The sequence below is a fragment of the Neophocaena asiaeorientalis genome, unplaced genomic scaffold, assembly GCF_003031525.2.
Source record: "Neophocaena asiaeorientalis asiaeorientalis breed wild unplaced genomic scaffold, Neophocaena_asiaeorientalis_V1.1 scaffold449, whole genome shotgun sequence".
Classification (NCBI taxonomy): Eukaryota; Metazoa; Chordata; class Mammalia; order Artiodactyla; family Phocoenidae; genus Neophocaena; species Neophocaena asiaeorientalis.
This window is the reverse complement of record NW_020175027.1, coordinates 2903031-2921137: the sequence shown is the minus strand read 5'-3', so window position 1 is coordinate 2921137 and position 18107 is coordinate 2903031. Positions and strand designations below refer to the sequence as shown.

Below are 18107 nucleotides of genomic sequence, written 5' to 3'. Positions count from 1 at the left end.
CTTTTTTTTTTTTTTAAGATTTTTTTTTTTTTTTTTTTTTTTTTTTTATCATAGGATATTGAATATAGTTCTTTGGGCTATACAGTAGGACGTTGTTGTTTATCCATCCTGTACATAAAAGCTCACATCTGCTAACCCCAACCTCCCACTCCAGCCCTCCCCAACCCCATCCTCCTTGGCAACCACCAGTCTGTTCTCTGTGTCTGTGATTCTGCTTCTGTTTCATAGATAGGTTCATTTGTGTCATAGTTTATTTACTTTTTTTTATTTTTATTTTTTATCTGCACTGCACGGCATGTGGGATCCTATTTCCCCGACCAGGGACCAAACCTGCACCCCCTGCATTGGAAGTACAGAATCTTAGCCACTGGAATGCCAGGGAAGTCCCTGTGTCGTAGTTTAGATTCCACATATAAATGATATCATATGGTATTTGTCATTCTGTTTCTAACTTACTTCACTTAGTATGATAATCTCTAGTTGCATCCATGTTGCTGCAAATGTCATTATGTCGTTCTTTTTTATGGCTGAGTAGTATTCCATTGTATATATGTACCACGTCTTCTTTATCCATTCATCTGTCCATGGACATTTAGGTTGTTTCCATGTCTTGGCTATTGTGAATAGTGCTGCTACGAACATAGGGATGGACAGAAGACCTAAATAGACATTTCTCCAAAGATGAAGTACAGATGGCCATTAGGCACATGAAAAGATGCTCAACATTGCTAATTTTTTTTTAAAATAAATTAATTTATTTTTGGCTATGTTGGGTCTTCATTGCTGTGTGTGGGCTTTCTCTAGTTGCAGCAGGTGGGGGCTACTGTTCGTTGTGGTGCACAGGCTTCTCATTGAGGTAGCTTCTCGTTGTAGAGCACGGGCTCTAGGCGCACGGGCTTCAGTAGTTGTGGCTCTTGGGCTCAGTAATTGTGGCTCATGGGCTCTAGAGCTCAGGCTCAGTAGTTGTGGCGCATGGGCTTAGTTGCTCCGCGGCATGTGGGATCTTCCCGGACCAGGGCTCAAACCTGTGTCCCCTGCATTGGCAGGCAGATTTTTAAGCACTGTGCCACTAAGGAAGCCCCAACATCTCTAATTATTAGAGAAATGCAAATCAAAACTACAGTGAGGTACCACTTCACAACAGTCAGAACGGCCATCATTAAAAAGTCTTTGAATAACAAATGCTGGAGGGGGTGGAGAAAAGGGAACCCTCCTACACTGTTGGTGGGAATGTAAGTTGGTGCAGCCACTGTGGAAAACAGTATGGAGGTTCCTCAGAAAACTAAAAATAGAATTAACATAAGATCCAGCAGTCCCACTCCTGGGAATATATCCAGACAAAAACTATAATTCAAAAAGATACATGCACCTAATAATAATTCTTAAGCTTCTGAGGTCTGCATTGTAAAACTTTTTACCTTGTGCATTTCTTTGCCCTCCCCCAGGCCATGGCACTCTAAGGTAGTGAGAGCAAGAGAGAGGGCATCTCTACCCAAGCAGGGGAAGATGTCAGGCCTCTTACTTAGCCAGCTGGGTAGAGGGAACTTTTTTCCTTCCAGTTAGGAATGGCGTTGACACTTGCCCCACCCCCTACCTCTTTGGCTTTGTGGAAGTAAATGTATCTGAGAGTGAGCGTGCTTTCCTACCTCCAGGCCTTTTGCTCAGCTCAGTGAAAGCTCTTCTCTGTACTGTACTGTATGTCCTGAAGCTCTTCCTGCTTGTAAGGGGATTGGGATGAAGTGTGGGGGGAGAAATCTTGAATACTTGATTTTAGAGTAGTGAACCTGAGAGGATCTGTTAAAAACCATTCACTTACAGTCCGAAGTAAAACTTCTTGACAAGCTATTTTAGGGTCAACCTCTGATATTTAGGCCTTGTTTCCCTTCGTAGGTTGAAAGCTGCCTGAAGATGGGGACCATATTTTTGCTGCCTTTACCCTCCTTCCAGCACCAAGCTCAGTCTGACAGCAAGTAGCATTAATTGGCTTATCACTCATCAGGTGATAAGTGAACAACACTGGATTTTAGAGTGTTGCCCTTAGAAAAGTTTGAATTCAGGTGGAAAGGATTAGTTACCCAGATGGAGGATAAATATTTTACAATTAAGGATGTGCGAATAATTTTAGGCAAAATACAGCAGTAACTGACCAAGCTTAGGTAGATTTTCTTCTGAGTTGATTTTACATACTGGCATTTATATTTGGTCTCACTAACATCATCATAGATAACCAAGAATTGATATAAGAAGATATTTTAATTGTAAGATTTGTTTTGAAAAAAAGCAGATAGTATACATGTGACCCATCTGATGCTGGGTGAGAAGTGGCATCTTCGATAGTAAGATTGATGCATGAATTCTCTCACTTTTCTTGCCCTGATCAGCTGAAATGCCAGGAGAGGGAGGGAGGGTCTGGCCATGTGCCACTGCAGCCTAGTGGACTTTTAAGTAGCCATTCATGTCCTATTTGCTTCCTCAATGTTTAGCTGTGTAGGGGCAACCAAAAGGGAAAAAGGAAGGGCCTGACTTTTTGCTGGTGGTAGAAGCTGCTTTCTTTCAGATCTAGCAGGTCAGGAAACAAACTTCAAAGATTAGTGACCCAGGTTGCCATGGCAAGGCTAAAAGATGGATGATTATTCATTTTTATATTATTTATTCTTATGTTCCCATTCTTTAGTGCTAATCTTATTGTGTCTGTTTCCTGCTATTGATTATGCTTCTGTAAATTAGAATATCTTCCACACATTACAGAAGGAAAAAATGGATATAAATGAATCTAAGATGATAATTCAAAATATGCTATTTAAGTTTATCATTACTATTTTAATAATGGGAAGTGATGTTTCAGAAAAGGAGCTGAGTGGTTTAGCTCTTTCCAAACTGAATTGGGCTGTCTTTTCGTTTGGATCATGAATTTCATGTCAGCTTTCCCATGTAGATCATTTAGTACATCCCTGGATACTTTACAATGAACTTTCCCCAATTTTTTAGTTTTCTACTCACTCTTCACATTTTGGTACCTTCCTCATAAAAACAAAACAGAACACCCTGCTACCACTTAGGAGTGATAAAAGCCTAATTTTAGTGGAAGATTCATCTATAAAACGTTATTACACAATTATGAATATACCCTCAGAAGGCTATCTTTAGCATTAGGAGCTGACAGCATTATGTGGGAAGCTTAATATTTAAACGAATTGTTTTGTGATTTTGAAACAGGTGATTTTTTTTTTTTTGAGGCAAGTCAGAGAATTTTTTTTTTTTTATGTATTTTTTTTTTTTTTTTTTAATGGCTTTTATTTATTTATTTTTGGCTGTGTCGGGTCTTCGTTTCTGTGCGAGGGCTTTCTCCAGCTGCAGCGAGCGGGGGACCACTCTTCATCGCGGGAATTTTTTTTTAATTGAAGTATATAGTTGATTTACAGTGTTGGGCTAACTTATGCTGTACACAAAGTGACTCAGTTATACACATATATACATTCTTTTTTTATATTCTTTTCCATTATGGTTTACTCCAGGAGATTGGATGTAGTTCCCTGTGCTATACAGTAGAACCTTGTTGTTTATCCATTCTAAATGTCATAGTTTGCATCTCCTAACCCCAAACTCCCAGTCCATCCCTCTCCCTTCCCCCTTCCCCCTTCCCCCTTGGCAACCACAAGTCTGTTCTCTATATCTGTGAGTCTGTTTCTGAAACAGGTTATATTTTTTAAGAAATAAAAATCTCTAAGCCCTGCTAGGTAAGAAAACACAGAATTGCAAAGAACTAGATTATATTTGTTGCCTAGAAAACCCTACTCTCCTTAGGAGGGCTTATCTGTTTCTGAAATTTCTATGACTATCATTTTGATACAAACACAAAATGTGACATAATTATGTTGGCGGACTGGGTGAGATAGGAAGTGAAACAGGAGGGATGGAAGAGTTTAGTCGTCTGATAGTGGCATGACAGAAATTCAATAAATAACTCATAAAATTTGATAGCCAAACAATCGTCATATATGCATATTATGTAGGAAAATTGAGGTCAGTACTGGAGGAAATGCCTAGAAGATTTGACGATACTTGCTCTGGGAAGGGAGACTGGGTTGGGGGGTGCGGGCAGTAGAAGAGTTCTTTTTTCATCATAAACCACTTCATTCTTTTTTATTTTTTAAACTTACGTGCATGTGTTACTTTTACATGATGGCATTTCACAGAGTTGACTGGGAAATGCGTCTTTATAGAATTGGTTAAAATATAAGGTAAATGAAGGGCAGAGACCTTGTCTTATTTATCCCATGTCCCTAGGATAGACTTGACACAGTGAGGGTTTGATAAATACTTAATGAATGAAGCAATTGCAGAGATGAAATTTCTGGAGTATGAATGAGATTAGAACCTTCAGGATAGAAGACACATGCTCTCCACTGAGCTGTAAACTACATAGAGCAAGGGGTCTTGCTTGCTTTTTGTTGTGTCTTGTACATAGGTGTCTGGTATAGAGTAGGTGTCCAGCAAATGCTCAGGGCTCTCTTTAAAATGGACAATTCAAGAATTATAGCCTTGAGGACGAGAAGTAAGGGTACTTCCCTCAGCTTGTGTATTGTTGCATCTATCCAGCTGAAGCATACTCCTTGCCTAACTTGGTTGATCCTTTGTTAGGCATAAAATCAGAGCTAATTAATTGCACAGAGTCTTTGTATATTCAGTAAACTTTTTTAGTAGGGCTTTCTATGTACAAAACTTGGCATTAGGCTCTATAGAAGTTATAAAGATGAATAAGGCTCAGTGTCTGACTCCAAAGAAAATATAGTCCAGAAGGGGAAATCAAATTTCTGTGTGTTTAACTATTATGTACAAAACATATTATGAGGCCTAAGCAGCTTGTGTGGGAGAAAGGAGGAAGGCATAATTAAATCTCACAGAGGGTGGGAGGGTAGAGAGACTGATTAAAGTGCAGACCAGGGAAGGGAGGGGACGAATCAGGAAGGCTTCCTTTGCTTTCTGTTCCCCTCTCTTCCCCACCTCACCCCCGCCTTTCACTTTTATTTCCTTTCTGCCTTCCTTTGTTTCTGCATTTACCTAGTGCCTGCCATGAGCCAGGAAACGTGCTACCTGCCAGAATTGAAAAGATAAATTAAGGATCTTATGGTCTGGTTGGAGAGACAGACATGTAACCAAAAAATTACAGTATGATGAGTGCGATGAAAGAGTTCTAGCAAAAAATTAAGGAGTTAGGCAGTATCTCACAGGAAAATCAGCAGCCTTGGTTTGAATAGAAGTGTTACTTATAACACCATTTCTTGAATTACAATGTGCCAGGCACTGTGCTGTGAGCATTTTTATATATTTACTCTTAATAATAATCCTCAGAACAACTCTGTGAAGTAGGTATAAGTAGATATTACTCTTCCCACTTTAGAGATGAGAAAGGCATGTGATATGTTAAATGACATGCCTTAGACCACATATTCAGTAAGTGACAACTATATCTAGGTCTGACTCCAAGGATCATTCTATTCAAGAAACAACTAGAGGAATCCTTATATATTGCTGGTAGAATTGTAAAATGATACAGTCACTTTGGAAAACAGTTCCTTAAAAGGTTGAGTAGAGGTACATATGACCCAACAGTTCCACTCAAGAGAAATGAAAACAAACATCGACCCAAAAATGAATGTCATAACAGCACTATTCACAATAGTTCTGAAGTGGAAACAACCCAAAGGTCCATCAGTTGATGAATGGTTATCCATACACTGGAATATGTAGTCATAAAAAGGAAATGAATTGATAACATGCTATAACATGGATGAACCTTGCAAACAAACATTAAGCTAGGTGAAAGAAGTCAGTTACAAAGACCACATTTTATGATTTCATTTATATGAAATGTCCAGAATAGGCATATTTACAAGTTAGATTAGTGATTGTCAGGGGCTCATAGAAGGGGAAAAGGAGGTAATGGCCTGGGGTTTCTTTTTAGGGTAATGAAAATGTTCTAAAATTGATTGTGATGGGTGCACAACTTTGTGAATATACTAAGAAAAAAAAACTTTTAACTTTATACTTTAAATGGATGAACTGAATGGTATGTGTTTAAAACAAAACATTGTTTAAACAAAATTGTTTAAAACAAAACATCCTGAGACTCTGAAATTGAATTTTCTGCTCTAGGTAGCTAGAAGTATCATTACTTATTGTAAAAATAAATAAGCAACTGATCCTCACTTACAGAGTAAGACTGGCTTTTTCCTCCCATGTTATTTATCAACATTTACTTTACGTTAATGTCTTTTTTTTTTTTCAGCTGCTTTGGGTGTTAGTTGCTGCATGTGGGCTTTCTCTAGTTGCAGCAGGCGGGGGCTACTCTTCGTGGTGGTGCGCCGGCTTCTCATTGCGGTAGCTTCTCTTGTTGCGGAGCACAGGCTCTAGGTGCACAGGCTTCAGTAGTTGTGGCTCACGGGCTCTAGAGCACAGGCTCAGTAGTTGTTGTGCACGGGCTTAGTTGCTCCATGGCATGTGGGATCTTCCCGTACCAGGGATCGAACCCATGTCCTCTGCATTGGCAGGCAGATTCTTAATCACTGCACCACCAGGGAAGTCCCTAATAATGTCTTAAAGTGTATTATTAGCTAATAGAGTTTGTCTAGTAAGTTTTAAGTAAGATTTCCAAAAATAGTGCAGCCTGTTTTGTAAGTTCATTTGGAGAAAGTTTGAAGCATTGAGGATAGATGTGTAAATAAAGTTGGGTTTTAACAATTGGTTGATACTTAAATCTTTGGAGCAGACATATGGAAATTGTTGGTTGTTAAAACTCGGAACCTTCCTGGCACTTTCCTTCAAAGCCGTGCCATAGACTCTGGTATCCCGTAGCAGTTGTGAAGGCTGCTGCAAGTGATGTGATTAAAACCCAGAGAGATCATGTTGCAGAGTGTAGCAGCCCCCAGGCCAAGTATTGGATAAGGCTCAATATGTTTTCGTGTCCTGCTACAAAATCAGGCACTTAAAAAAAATTCTTTCTGCTAGAGTGAAAGGAAAAGAGCCCTGAATAAACAGTAGATAGGAGCAGAACCAAAAAATTAGACTTAAGTGCTGAGAGTCTCTTTTGGACAGTAATTACAGTGACAGTTACTTATAAAGTACAGGCAAGTTCCTGGGGGTGGATTTTTACAAAGTCTACCTGTCTGTCTTATTGTAGAATGAACAAAAAAGTAGCTGTTTGGTTTTTTTATATTATTGATTGAGTTCAGATGCTTTTTAGTATCTATGCCAATTATTTGGATTGTGGTGGCTGGTAGGCTAATTAAGTTTTCAAAAGACTGATTTGGAAGGGTTGTTAATACCTCAGAAAATGGGACCAGATTTCAGAATAATTAATTAAATTTATAGAACACCCACTCTGTGCAAGGGCCTGTACCAGTGTCCTAAAGAATCTAAAAGCAGTGTAAGACCTAGCATCTTTTATCTGAATTTTACTGTCTCCTTGCTGGAACTTATAAATCCATCTGCTGCAATGCATAATTGAGTTCTCCCTTGCTAGTCTTTGGATTATCAAGGAGATTCTGTCTGAGACATGACTTCCATCTTGGCCCACTTGTGACCCTAGTTAATCTCTTGACCTCCTTGGGATGTGTGGACAGTAGTTGTTCTAAGCCTTGATCATCATCTCATGTATTTAACTGGTGTATAAAAAGCCCTAGGTAGATCACTGAGTCATGAGGTTCAGTCCTTACCTGCCCAATGCTGTCCTTGAGCCAGGCCAGGTGAGTGATTCTATCTATGTCTCTACTACCAGTTCTCTGTATGTGTTTGGGGGAGGATGGGATGGAGAGGAGAGAGACATCACCTTTGAGGGGCTTCATGAACGAGCCAGGTAAGCACTCATAGGTTGGTCTCAACTGCCTTCTCCAAGGTACTTTTGTCAGAAGCCATTACAGATTTGGACTGGAGCTTAATAACAAAAAGAATGGAGTAAAAATATCCCTGCCTACACTTAGGCTAACAGTTGCATCTTAGCAGAACATCCTAACAGTTGCCACCAAGATTATTTTGTAGACAGGGTCTCAAAGGAGATAGAAGATAATGGATAGTTAACCTCAAGAATCCTGCTCATGGTCATGGGGGTGCTGTTGGATTCCTCTTTTTTTTTTTTTTTCCTTGCTATGTGGCTTGTGGCATCTTAGTTCCCCAATTGGGGATCGAACCTGTGCCCCACCTGCAGTAGAATCTAGGAGCCCTAACCACTGGACTGCCAGGGAATTCCCTCTTTTTTTTTTTTTTTTGAGTCTTTTTTCTTGAGTTTCTCCTATTTGGTCTAGTATTCTAGGGATACTGGGAGCTAGCCTTGGAGCTAGGCCCTTTTTTTATTTTTATTATTTTTTTTATTTTTTAGGCCCTTTTTTTAGTGAGCAAAAATAAGAAAAAAATTTCCTCCTGTTACCCAGGGATTACCATTGTTAGTATCATGGTGTATATTCTTCTGAATGTTTCCTTTGTATATCTGTGTACACATATACATATTTATTTAACCATCATGAAAGCATAGTATTCATATTCTCTATTCCGCTTTTTTTAATCTTATTTTATTTTAAAAATAAATTTATTTTTATTTTCTTTTTGGCTGCGTTGGGTGTTCGTTGCTGTGCGCGGGCTTTCTCTAGTTGCGGCGAGTGGGGGCTGCTCTTCGTTGTGGTACACGGGCTTCTCACTGCGGTGGCTTCTCTTGTTGCGGAGCACGGGCTCTAGGTGCACGGGCTTCAGTAGTTGTGGCACGCGGGCTCAGTAGTTGTGGCTCGCAGGCTCTAGAGCGCAGACTCGGTAGTTGTGGCACACGGGCTTAGTTGCTCCACGGCATGTGGGAACTTCCCAGATCAGGGCTCGAACCCATGTCCCCTGCATTGGCAGGCAGATTCTTTACCACTGCGCCACCAGGGAAGCTCCGCTTTTTTTTTAAGTTAGCATTTTATTTCAGTAAGTTTTCATCTCATCTAATTTTACCATATTCAGATTTTTCCAATTCTCTCCCAAATATGCTTTTTAACTAGTTTATTTAAACTAATATGCAATCTGGTATGCACATTGTATCTATTTCCTTTAATTTCTTTTAATCTAGCACAGTTCCTATCTTTTCTTTTTCATTTAATAATAATAATAACACCGACTTACTGAGAACTTCTGCAGAACCAACTTTGGATGAGCTGATTGCTTCCTGTGATGTCTATCCCTTGTATTTCCTGTAAACTGCCAATTATATCCAATAGTTTGATGGAGCCAAGGAAAGTATTTTTTGCTTGGATGCCAAACAGAGCTTATATCTGAAATTCACAGTGTATCACATCAGAAGTCACATCTGGTTGGCCCACTGTTAACGATGCCAAGATTGGCCATTGGATTAAGGTGATGGGATTAGGTCTCTTTACAGTGTAGTTAGGTTCTCCGTGCAACCATAGATAACGTGGGTAGCGTTACTTTGGCACTTTACAAACCCCCATCAACCATGCACTTAACGACTTTAGCCTAATTGGTGACCCTTGCCTGAATCAACAGTTTTATGGGGCTTGCAAAATGATGTTTTCTAATTCTGAAATTCCTTCTGTATCTATTAGCTGCCATTCTTCTGCAATGTAGAACTAGGGCTATTCAGTTACTCTAAAAGGTAGGATAAATGCATGAGTTTTAAAAAGTTGCTATTAAGGGACTCCCAGATTTTCATTGATATGTGTTTTGGTTAGCTACAGTCTTTTCTTGTTGTTTTTAATGCTTAAACTGGTAAAAGTTTGGCCAGTGGGAGCCGCTTTTGGTCCTGTAGAACAGGTTTCAGAAAGCATGTGGTGCTTAGGTTGGTGCTATTGCTCTCCCCATTGTCCACTTTTGTAGCTCAAAACCTTTACTTTTAAATCCTCAAATCTTTGGGAATTTCCTGGCGTGCAGTGGTTAGGACTCCACGCTCTCACTGCCAAGGGCCTGGGCTCAGTGCCTGGTCAGGGAACCAAGATCCCGCAAGCTGCCTGGTGCGGCCAAAAAAAACAAACAAAACCAAAAATGAGTCTAGGAAATGCTTGAGAGGGGCTCACTTCATACTTCTAGATTAACCCACTACTATTACAATGCAAACCCCCATCCTCACATGTGCACATTGAGGAATAATTCTAACAGTGCTCAAAATGCCACATTTTCATGACAACTTAAAGAGCCTTAACCACTTTTAAAGAGATGTGCACATTTTGCCCAGGTCTCTGCAGTTCAGTTTTGTGGTTTAATGCCCCTCGTTTTTTATACCCAGATTTCGAGGAATATGCATATATCTCAACAATGGTTTTCTGCTGATGTTTATCTAAGAAGATTATATGTTAATGTTTCACAAACTCAGTACATTTTTTTTCTTCAAAGCAATATGCAGAAGAGCTTCAGTTATTGATACATTCCAATTATCCTTGAGAGAACATGACATTTGGAAAACCATGCTGCATGTCAATAAAGAGGGTGTGGGTTCTAGATGGGCCTGGCACTAAGAGGCCTTATTACTGCATATGAAGAAATGGTGTTGTTTGACAATGTCTTAAGGATATAACATAATAGCATGATAATTTGCTACAGGTGTGTTTATTGTGTTTTAGTTCCCTTTTAGGAAAGAAGAAGAGGTAGGAGACATGATCAGAAAGGTCTAGGATACCCAGGTCATGTGAGACCTCGTAGACCAAGGAGTAAGGACTTCGTATTTTATTTTGAGTGAGAGACGGAACACGATTTTCAAAGGAGGAATGACATGATCTGTCTGAACCTTGAAAAGGGTCATTCTACGTGGAGAATCGACTGGGGAGGAGGTAGGGAAAGTTCATGGGGAAAGAGTGGAACTAAGACCACTAAGGAAACCATTGCATTAGTTCAGGCTTTGGCTTGGGTAGCCGCAGTGGATGATGCTGAGTAGTTATATTTCAGGCACATTTTTGAAGTGGGACCAACAGAATTTGCCAACTCATCAAATGTGGGATGTGAATTAAAGAGAGGAGTTGAGGAAGATGCCAAGGGTTTTGGCCAGAGCAGCTGGTGAATAGTTCTGCCATTTACTGAAACTGGAGGCAGGTTTAGAGGAGAAGATCAAGAGCTCAGTTTTGGACATGTTATGTTTGAGATGCTGTTTAGATATCTAAGTGATTTTGAATAGGTAGCAGAATATGGAAATCTGGGTTTCCTTTGGGTGGGAGGTGGGAGAGTCAGAGCTTGGAAATAAAGATTTCGGTGTCATCAGCCACGGGACTAGTTGGGATCACTAAAGGAGTGAATATAGATAGAAAAGAGAAGTCTGAGGATCGATCCTCGGGGCATTCCAACCTTTGTAATGGGAAGATGAGAATCCAGCAAATGGGACTGAGTGGCAGTCAGTGACGTAGGAAGCTTTTGTGAGGCCAAGTGAAGAAAAGGGTTTCACGAAGGAGAGTAGGGTCAGCTGGGTCAAATGCTGCCGGTAGATCAAGAAAGGTGAGGATTCAGAATTGACCATTAGATTTTGCGGTATAGTGGTCTCCGGGAACATGACAAATAATGCCTCTGCTTTACCTCACTACCTTTACCCTTGTGGACTTAAAACACTATCTGATATTCTTGGTAGTTGCTCAGAAACTTCTCCACTTGCCACAGCTGTTTCAACCTCGACGTCTTTGTGTTTCCTAGTTCTAAACTACGGGCTTCATACCCCGACTTGAGCCCTCACTTCTGTTCTCTTCCCTCAATTTCACATACTTGTCTGACTCTTCCCAGGATGTTGCACATCTATTTTCCCTTATAATGCTCCTGATCTGGTTCTCCCTCTGGTCCCAGCACTTTTCTGCTAACCATTTTGGGGGTTTGTAACTATTTTGGGTGTGTCATGGACTCCTTTGGTAATCAGATGAAGTAGGCCCCTCTCCAGGAGAATACTTTTAATTGCATAAAATAAAATACATGAGATTACAAAGAAAACCAATCATACTGGAATGTAGTTATCAAAATATTAAAAACTAATTTGTGATAAAAATATATTTGTTATATTTAATGTATTAAATAACACATTCTAGCAGTGGGCCTAATAGCTATTGTAAATTTAAAGTAATGGTAAGTGTAAATGATATTGCAGTATACCTCCAGCAACTGTATTATATGAAAATATATGTGGTTTTTATTAGAGACAAAATCGCAGGTACTGTCAATCCTAACGTGGTTTGTTGTTGTATTAATAATAGAGTAGATTTTTTACATTTAGTTTCAAGTTAATGAAAATAAAGATAAAATTTTATTCCCATGTAAGTCTTGGTTAAGAACCTAGAGAGAGAACTACCATGCAAGTGTGAGGAGAGCACTGAGTGCTCACCAGGTGAAGGAGCAAGCCTGGTCTGCATGGAAGCATCCTACCACATTTCTCATGGGGAGTGGAGGATTCAGACATGGACTTTATGCCTTGAGTGGTAGAGTGCCAGGGTAGGTTCTTGAGCAGGAATAATAACTTTATAAAATGCATTTGAAAAAATCAGAAAACCCGTGGTAAACACTGTCATTTAACGTATGTGTGGCTAGATTCTTTCAATTTTCAAAAATTGGCTCCTTTATTTTAGTATAGAAGGTTTCTTCTTTTGCCTCTGTGTGCTTCTTTCCCTGACTAGCTATCCAAAGTTGCTTACGATCTGTATTTTATTCTTCAGGAGTTCAGTTTGAGTGATCTGTCTACATTCTTTTTCTTATGGGGCGGGGACAGCTGGAGAGGGAAACTGGTGCTTTTGTGCTTTCATTTGCCTCTAGGATGCTTCTGCATTGTTTTCCAGCAAAGGGCCCTTCCCTTTGTGGCAAAGGAGTGAATTCTGATATTCAGGGGAAAAAATCAAAGAGAGAAACCTTGCCCATTTAAAAATTGGGTTCTATTTTCTTCCTGTTGAGTTTTGTTTTTCGGTTTTTTTTTTTTTTTTGGCTGCACAGCTTGTGGGATCTTAGTTCCCCAAGGGGTCAAACCAGGGTCCCGTTGTGAAAGCACGGAGTCCTAACCACTGGACCACCAGGGAATTCCCATTACTGTTGAATTTTAAGAGTTCTTTGAATACTTTTGGGTATCAGTCCTTTATTAGATACACATTTTGCAGATATTTTCTAGCAGCATGTGGCGTTGTCTTTTCATTTTCTTAAGTGTCTTTCACAGAGCAGAAGTTTTTAATTTTATTGAAGTCCATTTTACCATTTTTTTCTTGATGGATTATGCTTTGGTGTCAAGCCAAGGTCACTTAGATTTTTTCCTGTTATCTTCTAGAAGTTTTAGAGTTTTGTGTTTTACATTTAGGTCTATGATCCATTTTGAGTTAATTTTTGTGAAAGGTGTATGGTTAGTGTCTAGGTTCTTTTTTTTGTATGTGGATGTCTATTCACTTATTTTTAATACTCTCTTTTGGAAGAGATTTTTAAGTTGCTAAATAATGTATCTCAACCTTCATCTTTCCAACTACATGGAGTCCAAGTTTTTGACAATGGTCCCAAATGGTGGTCTCCCTCATAGTTATTAGATGGTATTATGTGAACTATTTCTAACAAAGTTTCATTTTTCTTACATTGTGTCCAAGAGAAACACACATAACATGATACGTTAAATACAACGGTTTTGCATAAGAGTAAGATAAATGTTTTGGTACCTCTTTGAAAGGTATCTAAATGTATGCTTATAATCATCAGTTCTTAGGGTTCTTTTCACCAGTCTAACTTTAGTATTACATGATATTAGACTAATAGGAGACTGAAAGTATAATTTTTACTAACTCCTTGAAACTCATCTACTGAATTTTTTTTTTAATAATAAAGATTTTTTTTTTTTTTTTTTTGGCGGTATGAGGGCCTCTCACTGTTGTGGCCTCTCGCGCTGTGCAGCACACGGTCCGGACGCGCAGGCTCAGCAGCCATGGCTCACGGGCCTAGCCGCTCCACGGCATGTGGGATCTTCCCAGACCAGGGCACGAACCTGTGTCCCCTGCATTGGCAGGCAGACTCTCAACCACTGTGCCACCAGGGAAGCCCCTATAATTCAGATTTTTAAAAAAAATTATTTTATTTTTATTTTTGGCTGCATTAGGTCTTCGTTGCTGCACGTGGACTTTCTCTAGTTGTGCCCAGCGGGGGCTACTCTTCGTTGCCGTGCGTGGGCTTCTCATTGCGGTGGCTTCTCTTGTTATAGAGCACGGGCTTCAGTAGTTGTGGCACTTGGGCTCAGTAGTTGTGGCTCGCAGGCTCTAGAGTGCAGGCTTAGTAGTTGTGGCGCATGAAATTAGTTGTTCCGTGGCATGTGGGATCTTCCCGGACCAGGGCTCGAACCCATGTCCTCTGCATATTGGCAGGCAGATTCTTAACCACTGTGCCACCAGGGAAGCCCTCACCTACCAAATTTTTGACAGAATAGTTTATGTTGTGATTAGATTTGTCATTCTACTCTCCCAGGAGATTTTAGTATTTGGGGACATTGTCGTATATATATTCTTTCTTCCAAATTATGGTTGTTGAATATGTTAAATGATGTTAACTGTTATCAGTACCAGTGGGAACTCTATGGTTTATATTATTCTTATCCATAATTGTAACTTTTTGGCACCTGTACCTTCCGCCATCTCATCCTTCCCAGAATTGTCATCCAGTGGCAAAAACTTGTTAAGCTTATTAATATTTCCGAGAAATAGAAATTAGAAAGATCTTTTGATGTGATCAAACTTTTTAAAATTGTTTTTTTATGCTAATACTTGGTTGATAAATTTTCTTTTATTGAATTAGTTAAGGGATCAGGCTGAGTAGATTATAGTGACACTATATTACATATGCTGTCAGTATGCTGTATATATATATATATATATATATACACACACACACACACACACACATACACACATATACTGTATGCTACAACTTTATTTAGTATTTTTATTCCTGTGTTTCAGTGAGGTTGTTTTCTTATTTTGATCCTTTTTATATTTTATAATCAATGTTATATAAAATGAGTTGGGAAACAACAGTTTATATTGGGAAGTTAGGAGTAGTCACTGTCACTGGGATTATTGATTCTGTACATTTGAAGAAATTATCTGGTAAAGTTATCTAGTAAGGACTATTGTTTTTTTTATTTTGGCCACGCTGCGAGCCTTGTAGGATCTTAGTTCACTGACTCGGGATTGAACCTGGGCTCCTGGCAGTGAAAGAAAGCGCAGAGTCCTAACCACTGGACCTGCAGGGAATTCCCCTAGGACTACTTATCCTTTGTAGTTTTTAATAATTTTCTCTGTTATAACCAGTTATTTTCTCATTTTCTTTTTATGAATGCATAAGAGTAATATATGATAAAAATCTGCCTTTAAAGTCTAAAAGAGTTATTTCAATAAGTGTAAAACCAAAATTTTTATTATTAAGAAAATGTGTCAAAGTTTAGTTGGCAGCATTCTTTCTCAAGCATATAGAATAATTGGACATCTGATTTGATGGTATTGTAAATTTTATAATTTTGTCAGTGTAACGTCCACAGGAGTGACAGGGGGATGTTTTCTTAGGTTCAACTAAACATTTGCACATTCAGACTGGTAAAACCACCATAGGTCTCACTTGGCAACATTTATTCAGAAGAATATAGGACAGAAGCTATAACTTATCAGTAAGACAGTGGGAGTCCTTGCAGCAGTTCATTCTTTCTGAAGTGATCTTCTCACAGCTTAGGTCTGAAGTGCTCTTCTCACAGCTTAGGTTCAAAGAGATGAGATACACATTGTGTGGTGCAGAGAACTCCATGGGCATAGTTTCCAGGGTCTTTTGCCAGGACATGCCTAATTAGGTAACATGTCACCATACTCAGAGAAGTTAAAGAACGTGGCTTCCTACTAAGTGGCTATTGTACTTCCAGTCCAGATGCAATTTACTAATTTGGTAATTTCTGTCTTCAGAAATGTTGCCAGGTAACATAGGTGGTATGCTGTTTAATCAGGTTAACAGGGATTAACCCAAGGTTGAATTCTCATACATTGGGAGAACGGGTTTTGCTCATCTTTGGTCCACAGTCATGCATGCTGATTTTTCATTTATACCTTCTTGTTTTAGTATCATCTTTCAGAAGGTTTTTCTTACTCCAAGATTATTTTTTAAATGTCATTTGTTTTCCTATTGATTAGAAATGTCACTGTTGTCATAGAGCAGTTATTAGGAGATAGTTCTTCAAATTAACAAATGGTTGTGTATATTAAAAATGTATTTTTTAAAGTAATAAAAACCTATTTATAATCTTACGATTGTGTATTAGATTGTGTTATTTGTATGCTGAAAATTTATAGGGTCAATTTTTTTCTCAAAGAAACTATGTGTAGTCTGAAAAGCAGTATACTTTTTTCTAAATAGAAGTTTGCCTTATTGAGGGCTGTTGTGCTTACTTAGGTGGCCTTACTCTGAAAACTAACCACTTAGTGTAGTAGAAAGTGGTGAATTAGGGGTTTGAATAATGGGGTTCTGGTTTCAGACCTGCAACTTCACTGACTGCTCTGTTGTGCAAGTCAGCCTCTCTGTGTTTTGTTTTGCTCAAACTGCATGAATAACAATCCCTATCCTGCCTATTTCCGAGTATTGTTGAGGATTACATGGGATGATGGATATAAAGGCACTTTTAACTGGTAAAGCCGTTTAAATATAAGGAATTACTGCATCTTAACTTTTCCTCCCTTTCTCTTGTAGGTAGTGTTGGTGCTTCTTTTCAGTGCCAGTCCATCCATCACGACCACATTTGTCATGATGACAGTGACAAGGTGAGGTCCGTGTTGATGTCTACAATGGTGAAAATGCATGCTGCCCTTACATCACTGGATTCACTTGCATAACTGGTCGTAGGGGCAGAAGAGTGTGACTTGGGGGGCACAATGTTGAGATGCAGAGAGCCTTGCTGGTTTGTGTGCCAGCTCACTAGACTGCTCCAGAAAACTTGCAGATAATTCCCAGGAGGTGGGCTGGACTCCTGATAACGCATTTCCTTACCCCCATTCCTGTCTCTGTCACTGCGCTTCTTCTTTTCCTGCACAGCCTTGATGGATTATCTTAATATATGAACAGGTGCTCCCAAAGCTGATAACTATTTCAACAATTTGTGTCTGTTTTCAATTTGAAATATCTCAGACATTCCGATTTGGTTTGTTTTGTAGTTGATTGTATTATGGCTTATTCTCATGCTTACTTTTTTTTTGGCTGTTTCCAAAGCCCAATTTAAATGTTGAGGAATGACGGTGGAACCTGTCTGATTCATGCAAAAGAATCCTGCTTTGGGCCTTTTTTATTTTTTAAATCAGGTCCAGACTTTTGGTATTTTGCTTCTGTTCTTTTTATCTCTAAAGAAACTGGTCTTTGGGGGCTTTCCAGTACTCATCAGCACCGTTGATGGCCCAGCCCTTGAAGTAGATACTAATGTGGGCTTGGTGTCTGGAATCTCTGGCTGCTGATATTGGATGGGCTTAAATTTAGTCTTTTCCATCATCAGTTTCCAGTGGTCTCCCTCCCATTTCCTGTGTCTTGTATGCAGGAATGTATCAGCCGCCTGGTAGTTTCCCCAGGCAGACCAATCCAAGTGCTGTTTTTCTGCACTGTTGTAATCAAGATCCTCCTCCCTCATCCTGTTGGAGCTTGATCAAGATGTTGGTTGATCATTGGGATTTTCCAAATGGCCTTTTTGTTCTGTGTGTTGCTCTCTCTGTCTTTGTGAGCTTTGCTCAGTCAGATTTCAGTCTGTTTACAGAGAGAGTGGTATGATTTTAGTATTCCAGATTCTCTCTTATTATGATAATAATCCAGAGGCATGGGTTTAACTTTTAACTTCTTTTAGAAGCAAGCCACTGAAAAAGACTCCTAGACTATATAGTTAGCTCCCTAAAATTCAGTATACCACAGATTTTAGACGAGCATTTGAAAATCAGACTGATAGAAAAGGCAAAATCACTTTTGGTCAGTAATATTACAGAGAATTGTGTTACATCATTGTAAAGATGTTTGGGGGTTAAAATTTCTTTCCGCAGCTAGGTATAATATGCTTCTATCCATTGTTCATTTACAGTGGAGAAGCCAGACTATTCTCTGTTCTGTCTCCAGGTTTAGAGTCAAGAGACGAGATTTCT

General features: G+C 39.3%; 1 protein-coding gene across 4 annotated transcripts in view; it reads left to right on the top strand.

Moving 5' to 3' along the window:
- Window positions 1–18107, top strand: part of RNF38 (ring finger protein 38) — a 121626-nt gene that overhangs the window by 35101 nt on the left and 68418 nt on the right. For all 4 annotated transcript variants that reach the window (XM_024762987.1, XM_024762986.1, XM_024762984.1 and 1 more), the window contains exon 2: window positions 16684–16754. The gene's annotated coding sequence lies outside the window, so the exon portion shown is untranslated. The remainder of the gene's footprint in view (window positions 1–16683; window positions 16755–18107) is intronic.